We start from the raw sequence: 15,533 nt of genomic DNA, 5'->3' as shown, positions 1-15,533 counted from the left end.
TAATAGGCTCACCATTGAGTTTCATATAGAGTTTCCAAGGAAACCACATATGAGACTAAGGGTGTATAAGCCTACAGAGCCAGATTCTTGCCAATGTCAAAAGAGGACAGAAAACTGGCTACCACTTGGAACCAAGACCCTGCTGACCAGGGTTCTCAAGCCTTGAAAGGTTCGGCTAGGGTCCCAAACCCAAGCATGAACAAACTAGCTTTATAGGGTAAAATCCTAAAGCTAGCCAACTCCCATGATCAAGCCTTAGGGCCGGCCAGGTCTCAAGAAAGACCTCCCATGTCGGCCAAGGTAAGTTTTGAAGCCTAATGTGTGTTTTTCTTTCAAAACTCAAATATGTGCCTTGTATTCCTATGACTCAAAGAGTCAAAAATCATAGCGAAGGGGGAAATCAAATATTTTTTTATCAAAAATTCGCACATTAAACATTGTAAAACTATCATGAGGATCATTATACCAAAGAGATTGCAAACTAAGATGAGAATAAAAAAGTTTCCAAAAGCTTAAAAAGCTTGAAACTTGTTAATGGCAGGTACAAAAAAGAGATACCCAAGAAGAGAAGATGAGACGTTTATAGAGAGAGAAGATCAAAAATCCAAAAGCATGCCAGGCAAAAAGCTAACACTTAGCTAGACAAGGCTGATCAACAGAGACTAATACAAACAAGACGAGAGCTAGAAAGTCCCTATCTGACCAGATTTTCGAATAGGAACTTGGGGGGAAAATGTTATCCCAAATTTTGTCCACCTGACGTGGCATGTCCACATAAGCCAAAGATAGAGTACAGGTGGAGCATAATCCTGCCAATAGCAAAACATGGTCTCCATGCAAGATATCGCAAAATCGTCAAGCAATAATTGAATAGAGTGAAGCGAGCCCTCAAAGAGCTGTACCAACATCCTTGGACCGCCAAGAGAAGCCTATAGGCTAGCCATGATTTGTGCACTAGCTAGCCGGCCAAGAAGTGACTTCCATCCAAGGGAGCTTCTGTTCGACCAAATGAAACCTGGCCTCTAGAAGGAAATAGTGTTCAAAGTTGTCTTCAACTTGAAAAAGGCTAGCCTCCACATCCAAAGGTTGGCCTCCTCTTTGTGGAGCTATAGTGACCTGTCAGGTCCTGCAAGCCTTGGGTGGCCAGACCTCATCATGCAGGCCTTGGGCGGCTAGACCTCATCCTGCAGGCCTTGGGCGGCCAGACCTCCCCAATAGGTTTATGGGCAGCCAGGATTAACCTGGCAGGATTCTATGCATAACCCAAAATATGGATAGCAAGCTACCTACAAATTGGGCCCTTTCAAAGTGATGGAAAATATCTAGATTCAAGGGAAATTTAGTCTTTTATAATTATCAAACAAACTATGAAAATATCTAGGGTTTCAAACTGTAATCTAGGGTTTAGGCCTCTTATATAAAGGCCTTAACCCTGGCCTAGAAACCTAAGTCATTAAGCCTCCAAATCACTCTAAGTCAGAAACCTTTGTCTCTCTCTCTCTGCTACATGCCCAAGAGGGCTTCTTCTCTTTATCTCTCTCACATGCCTCTAAGGCAATATCAGTCTCCCATTAAAGATTTGCCTACTAATTCATGCTTTGTAACCTTATAGAGAGCTATATCAGATCCCACCCATACTGATCTATGTAGTATTATCTTTAGGTATTAATACAACCAAAAGGGGAGTAGGTCATTACCCGCTATCACAAGGGGGCTCAACTTCTATAACAAATCTGTGTGTTTTATACTCTTTTATTCTATTTGTGTAACACGTGACAAGCATCGGATATATAACACCCCGCTATCAGTTGATCACTATTTAAGGCAACAACTTCTATGTCTAGATAGAAGCCATAGATTCCATATCTATGATTAGCGCTCCCACTTAATTGTACTACCATGTTCCCAAGATGTAAGTATTGGGCCGATCCAATTGGTCAACTTTAACGAAAAACTCTAGGAACATAAATAACACAGTTGAGATTAAACCGAACCATATCAGGATTAAGATCTTTTGATCTAACATTAACTAAGTGATATTGACTTAGAAAGATACAACTGTAAGTTTATGATATCTTTACCAAGTTCAATATCAATCTAATTCGATGTATACTCCATACATCCAATACTACCATACTTTATCAATGCCCTGGAAAGGACATAACACTTATCCAAGGTATAAGTAAACTTTATCGCTGATTATTACATCAGTGTGAATCTAGTGTATTTAAATCATGAGACGTAAACTTTGAAGCATATAGTCACAATTACCTTCCACTGTGATGACATCCTTGTAATTATGAATAACTATATATTCTGGATTTATTAAAAATTTTATATTAAACCATAATCATGAAAATCACATGTTAACTTAAATGATTTCTAATCTTCAATTGATAACAAAAAAGATTATATTGAAATGGGTTTTATTTAGGGTATAAAATGCCTAATTTTTTGGGGAAAATGTATTAAAGGTACGATTGCAAGGATGAAGCATGATACAAAGGATGAGGCATGCATGCAAAGAGAGTGAAACCACACCTCCTGCAGGTTCTCTTGCCTAGAGGGTACAAGTAGTGAAGGCACAACTCATGCAAGTCCTAACATCCAGACTAAGGGTGCACACATCTACTACCCCTTTAACTTGGGACCACCTTGCACCACACAAAGTTACAATGCGTAAGATCGCCACTTGCAACCTACAACTCATGGATGTTATCTTATTCCTTGGAACCACCATTGTACCCCATGCCATTAGAGCCTATAAATACCCCATTCTTAAATGTGAGAGGGGATTGGAAAATCACTGTAACACTCTCCAAGAAATACAAGCATTTCTCTTCCTCCATTATTGTTCTGAACATTACTTTAATTTTTTATATTTTCATATTTTCATCTTCATTCTAAGTCTTGTGTTTGAGTTTCGAGTTTTGGCCTTTAGTTAGTTGACCAGTTTTCACTGTCAACAGTTTGGTGCCGTTTGTGGAAACGACAAGTTCAAGCTTCATTGTTTCCTTACTTAGCATTGTTGTAAGATTCCTAGACGCTCACACCATCTACAAGACGTCGAGGTTAACCTAAATAACACTCAGTTGATCACTTCCAAAAGAGAGCCACCCACGTCCATGGTTGAAGAAGTTGGCCAGAATAGCCCAGTATCCCCCGCAAGAGAGGGAGATGATCGTCATAAAGAAAATCTAGTGGATAAGCGCTAAGATAGGGTGACCGCATCCATAGCAGATGTTTGTAAAAATAGGTCACAAAGGCAAAGAGTCCCATCACCAATAAAACATCCTCCACCTCCATCACCGCGAGATCTTGGTACTTCACTACACCTCTCTAGAAAATAGAAGTGAGCGTACTTTGTGAGCTTAAGATCCCAAACTTGCCACTATTAAGATGAGATAAATGATCTCTGCTGGGAGAACAAAATTTTAGAAACTACGGTGGCCGATATGCAAAAGGTGCTGAGCAACATATGCAAAGGCGAAATCCAAGCCTCACACTTTATGTATAAAAACCATCAGTAAGGAAAGGGGATCCCAACTGCACATGTTGGAGAGAGAACTCCATGTCATCAACAAAAATCACCCCAAAGGATGGTAACAGAAAGGGCTCATTGCGAGAGAAGAGCCCTTTAGGTCATTCAAGGAAAATTGAGCCTACTCATCGCAGTAAGGTTACAATGAGGGAAATATCTATTCATTTCACGAAGATATTTCCCCCATAAAGTCTAACGCTGGGGGGCACCGTGCCTATGCCCCCCTTTAAAGAGCAAAGCAAACGAAAAGTGTTATCCTTCAACCATGATGGGAAGCCATACAATGAAGAGACAAGAGGAGTACCACTCACAAGCCCTGTGCACACTGCAAGGAAAACTTGAGCCCCACTCAATAACTCCTGTGAAAGGATGAACAAAAGAATGAAGGAGTTAAAAGCAGAGATACAAGACCTACCTAGAAAGATAGCTATCGCATCAAGGCAAAATTCAGATGATGATTCATCATTTTGATAAAGAATCCCCTTTTTTAAGGGAGATTCAAGTTAAACCACTTCCACCTAATTTCAAGGAGTTGTGCGCATGATGCAATTTGATGGTACAACTGATCCAAAGTACCATCTAGGAGCTTTTAATGAGCTAATGGAGATGAAAAAGTGTCATGCAAGGCAAGGTGATAATGCTTCATGATCACACTCAAAGGAGTTGAGTATAAGTGGTTCAAGGGGTTAGGATCAGGAACAATCACATCTTGGAAGCAGTTTTTGGAAGAATTACTTGTACAACATTAGGAAGCTTGTGATTACGTTATGCCCATAATAAGTATCGCTAATGTAGAGCAATGAGAACAAGAAAACTTGCAAAGCTACATCTAGCGCTTTAATGCCAAAGTCACCAAAGTGGACTATGTGGGAATATGCTGAAAAGGGAATGAGTTGGCATAGAAGACTTCTATGAGAGAGCAGAGAAGTAGATCCATGTGGAGGAAGGAAACAAAGTCTTGGAAATGGATACCCATGAGTGTTTTCTGGGAAGCTCGTCAGATTCCTAAAAGATCTATTAGAAGATGCCCCTAACACTCGTAAGCCGGTACATTCACGTGAAGCCTTCGCTCTTCAATCTGTAAGAATTAGATATCCAAGATGTTCCTCAAAGTGAGTTCCACTATATGGGAAAATGTTCCTAGCAAATACAAGTTTACATTGTATTGAATTAAAGAGGGAACCAAGGTTGACCTCCAAAAATAGCTTATGTATTCGGGCAATCATGTGTTATCTTTATCAATGAAATGTTTAGTTTTCACCTCACATACGGCGTTCATCACTCTCCACATGCCTGCTTGACTTACTTACTATACTTGTCAATCGAGATTAGCAAAGTGAACGAAGCAATGTAAAAAAAAGGAAAAGAAAAGAGGAATCAGATACGACTCTAAGAGTCACGCCTCTCTAAAAGGAGTACTTATCTTTCTAGCATTCAAAATGCACTGTAAATTGCCACGAGTGCAATGTAAGGGCCGAGCGCCGCCTAAGGGCCACAAGCTCCCTCAATAAAATCTTAAATCTTAAAATGGGTTGAGTGACTCCTAAGGGCCACAAAGTCTCTTATATCCAAGAAGTACCGATCTTCTAGCATTCAAAACGCACGTCAAGTGCCACAGATGCAATGTAAGCGGTCGAGTGCTACCTAAAGGCCACAAGCTCCCTCAATAAAATATTAAATCTTAAAAAAGGTTGAGCACCGCCTAGCGCTGCCTAAGGGCCACAAGCTCCCTTATATCCATGATAAGGTTACACCAAAAGGAGGTTGAGAAAGCCCAGGTTGCAAAAAGCTCCCTTAAACAAATTAATAGCTCACACAAGAGTTTGAAAAAGCTCAAGAGGCTAGCACTCCCTGCACGGGACAAGCCATCACCATGAAAAGTAATAGAGACAAGGCTCCCCCACAAAAGATCACAAAAAAAAGACCTCAAGGAATAACCGCCTTAAGGGGCAGTCACAGAACCGAAAGATGGGAGTAAGGCTTATCAAACTTAGTCTACAAGAACACTTAAAAGAATTCTTATAGACTAGGGGCAAGTGTAATCCTAAAAATTAGAAGGCTAACACTCGAGATTAGTCGACTACTAATTGAGAGATTAACGAGGACATGCACAAAGAGTTGCTTTGGATGCATAGTCCTATTTTCTTCTCTAAACGCTCAAAAGTTATTCTTCATGTACAGGGAGGAGTCACTCAGTCAAGCATGCTCAAGTTCATGTCACTCAGCATGTATAAGAGCATGTCACTCGGTATGCTAAAGTGCATGTCACTTGGCATGCTCAAGTGAATGTCACTTGGCATGCACAGGGAGGAGTCACTTGGCTAAGCATTCTCAAGTACATGTCACTCGACATGCACAAGGAGGATTTACTCGGCCAAGCATGCTCAAGTGTTTGTCACTCGACATGCACAAGAGCATGTCACTCGACATGGTCAAGTGCATGTCACTCGACATGCACATGGAGGAGTCACTCTTCCAAGCATGCTTAAGTGCGTGTCACTCGACAAGCACAAGAAGGAGTCACTCGACCATGTAGCTTGCAAGTCACTCAACCATGAAGCTTGTAATTCACTCGACCATGAAGCTTCAAGGTCACTCTCCCATGAAGTTTGCAAGTCACTCAGCCATGCAACTTGCAAGTCACTCGACCATGCACAAGGCTTACAAGTCACTCGACCATGAAGCTTGCAAGTCACTTGGCCACACAGTTTGCAAGTCACCTAGCTATGAAGCTTGCAAGTCACTCGGCCATGAAACTTGCAAGTCATTTGACCATGAAGCGTGCAAGTGACTCAGTCATGAAGCTTGCAAGTCACTCGATCATGCATCTTGCAAGTCACTCTACCATGCACCAAGCTTGCAAGTTACTCGGCCATAAAGCTTGCAAGTCACTCGGCCATGAAGCGTGCAAGTCACTCAATCATGAAGCTTGCAAGTCACTCGATCATGCATCTTGCAAATCACTCTACCATGCACTAAGCTTGCAATTTACTCGGCGATAAAGCTTGCAAGTCACTCGGCGATGAAGCTTGCAAGTCACTCGACCATGAAGCTTGCAAGTCACTCGACCATGCAACTTGCAAGTCACTCAACTATGCATCATGCAGGTCACTCAACCATGCATCATGCAAGTCACTCAGCCTTGCACCATGCAAGTCACTCGGCCAAGATAGCATGCAAGTCACTCAACCATGACTTTCATGCATGTCACTTGGAAATGCTCTTCTTGATTACACAATTATGCTTGGTGAAGTTTTCCCAAGTGTTGTGGAATAATGCAGCGAAGGTATGATTACAAGGACGAGGCATGATACAAAGATGACGCGTGCATGCAAAGAGAGTACAACCACACCTCCTGCAAATTCTATTTCCCAAAAGGCATGAGTAGTGGAAGCACAACACATGAAAGTCCTAACATCGACCAAGGGTTCACACATCCACTACCCTTGGAACTCGGGACCCCCTTGCACCAAACAAAGTTACAAGGTGCAAGACCACCATTTGCAACCAGCAGTCATGGATGTCATCTTGTCCCTTGGGACCACAATTGTACCCCAGGCCATAATATCCCATTCTCAAATGTGAGAGGGCTTGGAAAATCACTGCAACACTTACTCCAAGAAATACAAGCATTTATCTTCCTTTATTGTTGCTCTGAATATTTGTTTAAGTTTTTGTATTTTCACGTTTTCATCTTCATTTTAAGTACTGTGTTTGAGTTTCAATTTTCTGGCTTAAGTTAGTTGACGAGTTTTCATTGTCAACAGATCTTAAGATCAACTAAGTGATATTGACTGAGAACAAATAGAACAGTAAGTTTGTAATATCTTTCCACTGTCAATATCGATCATGCCCAATGTAAACTATATACATTCAATGTAAATTTACTTTACCAATGTCTTGGAAAATATATTTCAATTGTCTAATTGTAAGTAAACCACTTCGTCAATGATCACGCCAATGTAAATTTTGTGAACTGATAAATCTCGTGACTTAATTACTTTGAAGCATATAATCACAATTATTTTCTATTGTGGTGACAACACTACAATTGTAAATAACTATATGTCCAGGATTAAATAGAATTTATATATTACATATAATTATAAAAATGAAACATGTGAATTAAGCGAAAGACAAAGTTATGTTATGATTTCTTATCTTTACTGATAGTAAATATGACTACATTGAAATTGAATTTTATTTATGGCATAAAACTCGATCCAATACAGGATTCGAGTCAAGGTATCAGGTCCCGTGGTCAGTGTTCGAGGTCCGAGTTCAGGGCCTGAGGTCTGGGATCTGGGTCTGGGTCTAAGTCTCAGGTCTGGGCCTGGTCCAGGGTCTGTGTTTGGGGCTGGGTCTCCAACCCTACACCCTTTATAAATATTATAATACAAACTAACAAAAATAATTTATTATGCATTAAATTATTATTGATAAACCTCAGAGTAATTTTATGTATTTTATTTTTTGACAATGAACATTTATTGAAAGTAATGTATTTTATTATTGGAAAATTTTAGATGCATCTCTTATTTGTTTCGACATCTAGGAGAATTGTTTATAATTATTCTATTTTTTTATGATGATATATTTATTTTAAGATATTTTGTAAAATTTTGAGAAATGTAAAAATATTTAACATGTTAAAAATAAGGTTTAAACAACTTATTGTACGCATGATTCTTTTATTTTATAACACATTTGAAATAAATTATTTGAATAGTATTTTGTATACTATAAATTATTCTAATTTTTTTTAAAAAAAATTTTTACACAATCATTATAAATATGAGAGTACCAAATTTTCTTATCGATGTACCTTTTTAGGAGTGCCTTGTAGAATAAGCAGCATTTGTTATTTAATTACGGCGTTGCTTAATCAAATTATTTTCTTTGAGTATTGGTTACTGAATAAAGTACTCACACAGTAAAATTCTTCCAACAACAAAACAACTAGGGGTGTGCATAAATCGATCCAATCCAATGAGAACCGACCGATCCAATTACAACCGACCGCCAAATATTGGATATCCAATTGTGATCGGATCGGATTGGATGTTATTTTTAAATATCCAATTGGATCGGATCGGATGGTGGATGGGGTGTCTAAAAATCCAATACATCCAACATCCAATCGAACTAATTAGTATTTTCATTTAGTTTGGATGAATAATTAGATTTTATATTGTTATACGTCAAATCTATATGTATATATGAAAATTAACATTAAAGTTTTACTTTTCTTTTCTTGGATTGGATGGATCCAGTCCAATCCAATACATACTGGATCTAAAATGTTGGATGGGTCCGATCCAATCCAAAAAATACTAGGTTTAAAATATTAGATAAACCCAAATTAAACAAGAAAATATATATGAAATACATCCAATGGATAGAACCGATCCAATCCAACATCCAATGGATGTTGGATCGATTGGATGACGAAATTAATTGGATCGGATCGGATGGTAAAATCTAACATCCAATATATGATTGGATCGGATCTGGATAGGCCTAAAAACATTGGATGTCATCCAATGAACACCCCTAAAAACAACAAGATCCTTTAACAATTTTATAATAAAAAAAAGATCGACAACTTCCAAGATCATGAAGGCACGTCCCATATTTTCCTTACAAAACAAAATTAATAAAAAAAAAATAGAAATATAGAAAACGTACAGTTGGTGAAGACGTCGTCTGATTGCCACGTGTCGGGACCAAAAGTGAAAGGAAATGATCTAAGGTTTCGTGAGGCATCAGCTAAGTTTGCGCATCACATAAAGCCAAGTCAAGTCAAGTCAGGTCAAGCCAAGCCAAGCCAAGCCAAGCAAAGCCAAGCCAAGCCGTCTCATGCCATGCCAACGCCATGCATTTTCGTTTTTGTTTCGGACGGTATTGGGTCCCACACGGTTTACACAAGGCAGCCAACAAGACTGAACCCTCTGTTTTGTCCCATTCGACCCAGCACTTTCACATCCTATTTATTTATTTAGTTTTAAATATTTTCTTTAATTTAAATAAATAATAATAAAAAAAAAAAACAACAGGCCGAATACTTTGTGGAAAAGATATGATTAGTGGGGTGGTTTTTTGTGATTATAATAATGATTATAGAGTATATTAAGGTACGTTGTGTTTGGTAGATTGAGGTTATTTGTTATTTGCCATTATAATATAATATTAATATGTGTTTTTGTTCTTCTTCTTCTTCATGAAACTGGGCCATCCTTAAAATTATGTAGGGAACAAGATTATGTAATGGGAGCGGAAAAAGTCTTTATGTAAGGTTTGTCTTTGTCTTTGTCCTCTTTCCGTGATGATTTCTTCTTTATCTCTTAATTTAAAGCGTTTCACTTTGGGAACGACGCGAGAGATAGTCAATGATAGCATCACTCGCGGCAGTTTTGTTTTTAAGAAAAATTCTGTTATTATTAAAAATGGAAAAAAAAAAAAAATAGTTAACAACAACAGAAAAGATTGGAGATGAAATTTCCTCCAATCAAGACATATCTTCATCCAATCGAAAAATAAATTTAGCTAAGTCATGGACCGCTTGATTAGCATCTCTTATAACATGAGATACTTTTACTCTAAGAAAAAGGACAAAAGATAATTAATATCCTCTACCATGTCATGAAAATGAGTTACTAACTTACTAATAAAAGAGAATCCGACTCAATGAAGTGTATTTGTAGTTGACGCGTCAAGGACCATTGCAAGCTATAAAACATGGCAGTAGCCTCCATTTCTTTTGGGGAATAGCAGCCTTGGCCCTTGAACAACTTTTGAGAGACCTGCTACAACCACACCTTCATTGTTCTGAATAAGAGCGCCTACATCTTGTACGAGCCAATTTCAGGTGGCTGCCATTTCGGATGGACCAACAATGAAGATTAAGGAGCTACCTGGGTGCTGCAAGTTTGAGCATCAGAATTCTGGTGTGGAGCAGCAGCTTGAATGGCCTTTTGATATTGGATGAGATATGTAGCAGAGAAACTACATATAACATCTGCTATTTTAAGCTTAGAACCATGCGACTCCTTATTTCTTTCACACCAAATACACCACATGATGCATACAATTTTCTCCAATTCAGTGTCATTATGTGTAGCAGCAATATGGGAGAAGATGTCATAACCTTTGAGATTACAGATGTTAGGCATCAGGCCCGGCCCTGGGCATAGGCGGGCTAGGCCTGTGCCTAGGGCCCACCCAGCCCAGGGGCCCAAATTTTTTTTTCTCTTTTAAAATTATACATTTTTTTTACTGATTTTGAAAAATACCACATTTTTTCTAACATAAAGGGTCCAATTTTTTTTTCTCCCTATGGCCCACTTTGTTTCAGGGCCGGCCCTGTTAGGCATAAACACATTTAAATGTGATTTCTGCCATACTGCTTTAGCACGATTACAGCGAAAGAGTGCATGTCCAATGGACTCCCAAGCACATACACAGAGAGAACAAGTTGTTGAAGTCGAAATCTTGCGATGTGCCAAGTTTACAACAGTAGGAAGGGCATTGTTAATGAAATGCCATGCAAAAATTTTGACTTTTTTAGGTATCTTTAAAGACCAGAACCATTCTACCATTGACGGTTAGAGGTTGAAGGAGAATCAACATTCATAGATTCCAAAATCGCCGCTAAACGGTAATCAGATTTCACGGTGTATAAACCTGTGTCCGACTGATGCCAAACGAGCATATCCTCCCTAGGAATAGGAGCAAGAGGAATAGAAAGAATACGTTCATTGTCCACATTTCCAAAGTGATCTTTCAAAATTCTTATGTCCTATTTTCTATCAGTTGATATGTAATGAGCCACAGTAAAGAGAGGATCCCCGCCATAGTGATAAGGGGTGAAAGTAGTGTTACTCGGCAGCCATTGGTCTGTAGCACATCTAACATTCTAGCCATTCCCAATTTTTCATCTCATATAATTTAAGAAAATAATTTTTAAAAAATATCGCTAACTAATTGTAAAATATCATTTATAAAAAGTGATAGGCACCACTAATAATCAATAACAATATTCATATTAATGTGCTCTATAATTTGATACGTAACAACAATATGTATACATTATATATACACTCTTAATGGGTATTACCCATGAATGGGTAATATTAAGAAAATTTGAGTGTTTATGCTTAATTTTTGTATTTAATTAGAAAAATCACTCATTTTTACATTATATGGATCGAGATTGTTCCATCGGTGAAAAAAATAAAAATAAATAAATTATTTGGCAAAAAAAAAAAGATAAAAAAGATGAGTTTGACTTAAATATTTTTTATATAACTATATTTTTTAATAAAGTAGCTAAATTAAACATAGAAATTCAAAATTTTCTTTTATTGTTTGCCATCAAATCAAAATCTAATGGTTTAATATTTTTAAAATTAATATTTAAAGTTAAAATTATTTAGTACCCATCAATGAATAATATTCATTGAGAAGTGTTCCATATATATTTATATTATTACTTCTTAGTATTTTTCAGGTTCATATCTACTTGCAAATAAAAGGAACTTAGTATATAGTTCCTCCTAATATTAATATCTTGAAAAATAAGAAAAAGTAAATTAAAATTCGTTTCTTCTAGTTCTATGGTGTCCAGAAATATTGGAAGACAAAATCGCTTAAGATTTCCCTATAAGTCTTTATATGTTGATCAACCTAAGAGCCAAAGTCATTGTGAGAAAATTACAATTGATGTATAGAATTAAATCAACTAAAATTTTAATTAACAAACCATTAGTAATGATAAAATTAATAATTCACAAACAATAATCTAAGATAAAACAAAGTAATCAAAACCAAAAGATGATTAAAATAATAAAATAATAAAATTAACACTAAGCTATATACTGTTTCAAGTCTTATAGATCGATGTGATCTATATCTCTACTCTAGTTATGGAACACCATTGAAATTGTCTTTATTCATTGGGCAAGAACATGGTACAATTAAAGTCAAGATCGAATCTCTGTTTGAATTCTCTCAAAGTGTTTATCTCTCACATTCTTACCTAAAAATCTTTTTCATCTATAGAAGATTCTTCGTACAAATTCCAAACTCAATCTCTTTCTTTTCTTTGTACCTCTTTCTCTCTACCTCTCAATCTCTCTCTTCAATCTCAATCTTCAACTTCGAAGTCTTCTCTCTAAAACTCTTCTTACAAAATTGTAAGTGTTAGTGATATTTATAGATCAGGAATATGGATCCCTAAGACAGTGGTTGTAGATGATAAGTTGCTAAGTTAGTTACGACTTAATGAACTTGACAAACTCCTCATAGAAATATCTCCACATCAGCTCAAGTTAAAGCATTTTTGGATGAGTCGTACGCTTCTTAGAAGATAGATCGAAGCGTACACTGAAGGGACTTACCGAATAGGAAAAGCAGCAGCAGGTGTCGAATATCTGGGACTCCCTTTCAGGAGGGAACAACTAGTAATTAGGAACTCCTTTCAAGAGGAAGGCTAGCTTTCCCTGGAGACTCATTCTGGATGGACAAGTTAGACTTCCGGGAAGGCCCTTCTGGATGACATCTAAATTTCCATAAATAAATAACTTCTAGAGTGGACAAGCTAGACTTTTGAAACTCCTTTTTGGACGACATCTAACTTTCCACAAGACTCCTTTCGAAGATCTTTTTATTTGGAGGAACTATACCACAAATTTCACCTAGTTCTTTCAAATTAAAATATGATTGTGATGAAAAAAGAATGCAGTCATCATAATTGGTGTTCCAGATGTCTCAGTATACTAACTTCTGAGCTTGATCAAGTCCAAGCAATGCTTGAGCTTGTTTACAGTTAAGATCGCTTAACTTTAATTCAAAAATTAGCAGATAATTAGAGTTTAATTATGAAATTGGAATATTAATTATGAATTATCATTTTACGTATTTATTTTAATTCAGAATGCATTTTATATGCCATATATAGAATTTTATGTTTTTGCATATTTTGTGCCCGACAACATCAGAACGTGGTGTTTGGCTATTAGAATCACATTTAGTATTTTTAGTATAGTGGGACATTATAGTTAGACATTGGGAATGTTAAGAATATTCGAGATTTTAGAGTTGCCCAAACCCCTAGGTGACTTAGGGACTTTTTAGCATAAATGAGGGCAGAATGGTCTTTTGGCCATTAAATTCCTTGTCCTTTAGTGGACTTTAGTTGGCTATTATATTATGATTTTATCTGTTAATTAAATTAGATAAACATAGGCTTTACTTTATTTTAACCAAAATTAAAAAAAAAAAAAAAAGCTAGGAAATTCAACTTCTCTCTTCTTTTACTCTCACTCTCAAACCCTAAGAGGATCAACAATAATTGGGGATTTTTCAACTACAATTCAGTAGAGTATAGCAAGCTTTTTGTGATTCAACTCTAAGTAAGATACTCTAGCCTTTCTCTTAGTAATTTCTTAAGCTTTAAGTTTAAGTTTTGCATGATTTTGTAAGGTAGGGTTTTGTAGCTTTTAGGGTTGTATAATTTTATTTTCTGAAGTTTAATTAGGGTTTATTATGTTGATTTGAAGTTGTTTTGAATGTTGTTGTGATGTTTGAGCAAGCTTTGAGTTTAAAAACTCAAGCTATGCTCTTTAATGGTGTTTTGTGATTCTGAGCATGTTAGGTTGTTTTATTGCCTTGTTTATGTTCTTTGGGGTATATTGAACAGGTCAAGAAGGTTTGGTTGAGTTTGGGGTTGATTTGAGAGAGTAGTGAATTTTTGAAATTTTTTTGCACTGAACCGGTCAACCGGTTCAGGGGGACCTTTAGGGCCCGGTCGATCGGTTGGTCCCCAAGAAACCCCACAAAACCAAAATTCTAGTTAGGAAATCGATCTACCAATTGAGGTAGTTTTGGGAACCCTAGTTTTTCCCATTTTTACGATATTTAGGGTATTGCCATGTTATTCATCGATAGGAAAACTTTTAGTTTCGAGTTTATGTCCCCGAAAAGTGATTTAGCATGTCACTTATCAGTTTTATGAATAATGTGATTTAGGGGTCTGTAATTCGTCGAGCAGCTATTCCACTCAGGTTGGTCGGCCTGAATTCGGAAACGAGGTAAGATTAGCATAATGGTTGCATATGTTTATACATGTTTAGCATACATGTTTGTTGCCGTTAGAATAGGAAATTTATAGTCATCAGATTAGCATATCAAGGCATCGGTGAGGTGTACATAGAATTGCACCGAGATGCCAACAAATTTATGGTAGGCTTTCAGATAGTATGAGTTATCTACTACCACATCAGTGTGACTAGAGTACTGAGTATAGGTTGGATTCTCAGTAAGTCATACTTTGTCAGGATTATGGTTGGGTGTATGGGCGCCGAATCATAATCTAGGTTAATGCTATGTTATTATTTATGCTTTTCTTACTAAGTTTGTCGACTCATAGTTAAGTTTGCATGTGTAGGTAAGGGCAAGGCTAAGGTTGAGCAGCCGTGAGAGCGAGTAGATGGAGATTGTACATGTCGAGACGGTTAGGCCTGGAGCGTACGGTCTTTGGGACATCAGGGTTTATTTTGTATAGTCTCTAAGCGATAAACTTTTGTATATGCACAATAAAACTTTTGTAATGGGATCCCAGTTTAATTTATGTATATTATTTTAGTGTTTATAATTAATTAAGTAAAATTTTAATTTATCACGATTTTTAATAAACTCATTGATTAGCAGCGAACTGCATAGTTAAATAACTTATAACTTATAGTTAACTTTTACTCTCACTGGCAAACTGATTTATTATATAAGCACTAGAATATAACGTATTACTTTATAATGGAGTACAGACAGAGCAACTATATTGAAGTTGTGTTTGTGCACAACAAATAATATATTACAATTTATAATAAAGAAATGGATAAATAATTTAATATATTTATATAATGTAATAAAAAATAAAAATATATATAATATATTTAAATTGCGGGTTGGCGGGTTCAACCCGAAACCTGATACT

At 36.8% G+C, this 15,533-nt stretch overlaps 1 long non-coding RNA gene across 1 annotated transcript; it reads left to right on the top strand.

Moving 5' to 3' along the window:
• Window positions 1–9,261: 9,261 nt before the first annotated feature.
• Window positions 9,262–15,295, top strand: LOC133032446 (uncharacterized). The gene is made up of 3 exons (XR_009685084.1): window positions 9,262–9,675; window positions 9,793–9,836; window positions 14,988–15,295. It is a non-coding gene; the product is annotated as an uncharacterized LOC133032446 (long non-coding RNA).
• The last annotated feature ends 238 nt before the right edge of the window (window positions 15,296–15,533 follow it).

Source organism: Cannabis sativa, chromosome X (assembly GCF_029168945.1).
Source record: "Cannabis sativa cultivar Pink pepper isolate KNU-18-1 chromosome X, ASM2916894v1, whole genome shotgun sequence".
In the NCBI taxonomy this organism is placed as follows: Eukaryota; Viridiplantae; Streptophyta; class Magnoliopsida; order Rosales; family Cannabaceae; genus Cannabis; species Cannabis sativa.
This window is presented reverse-complemented; position numbering and strand designations above follow the sequence as displayed.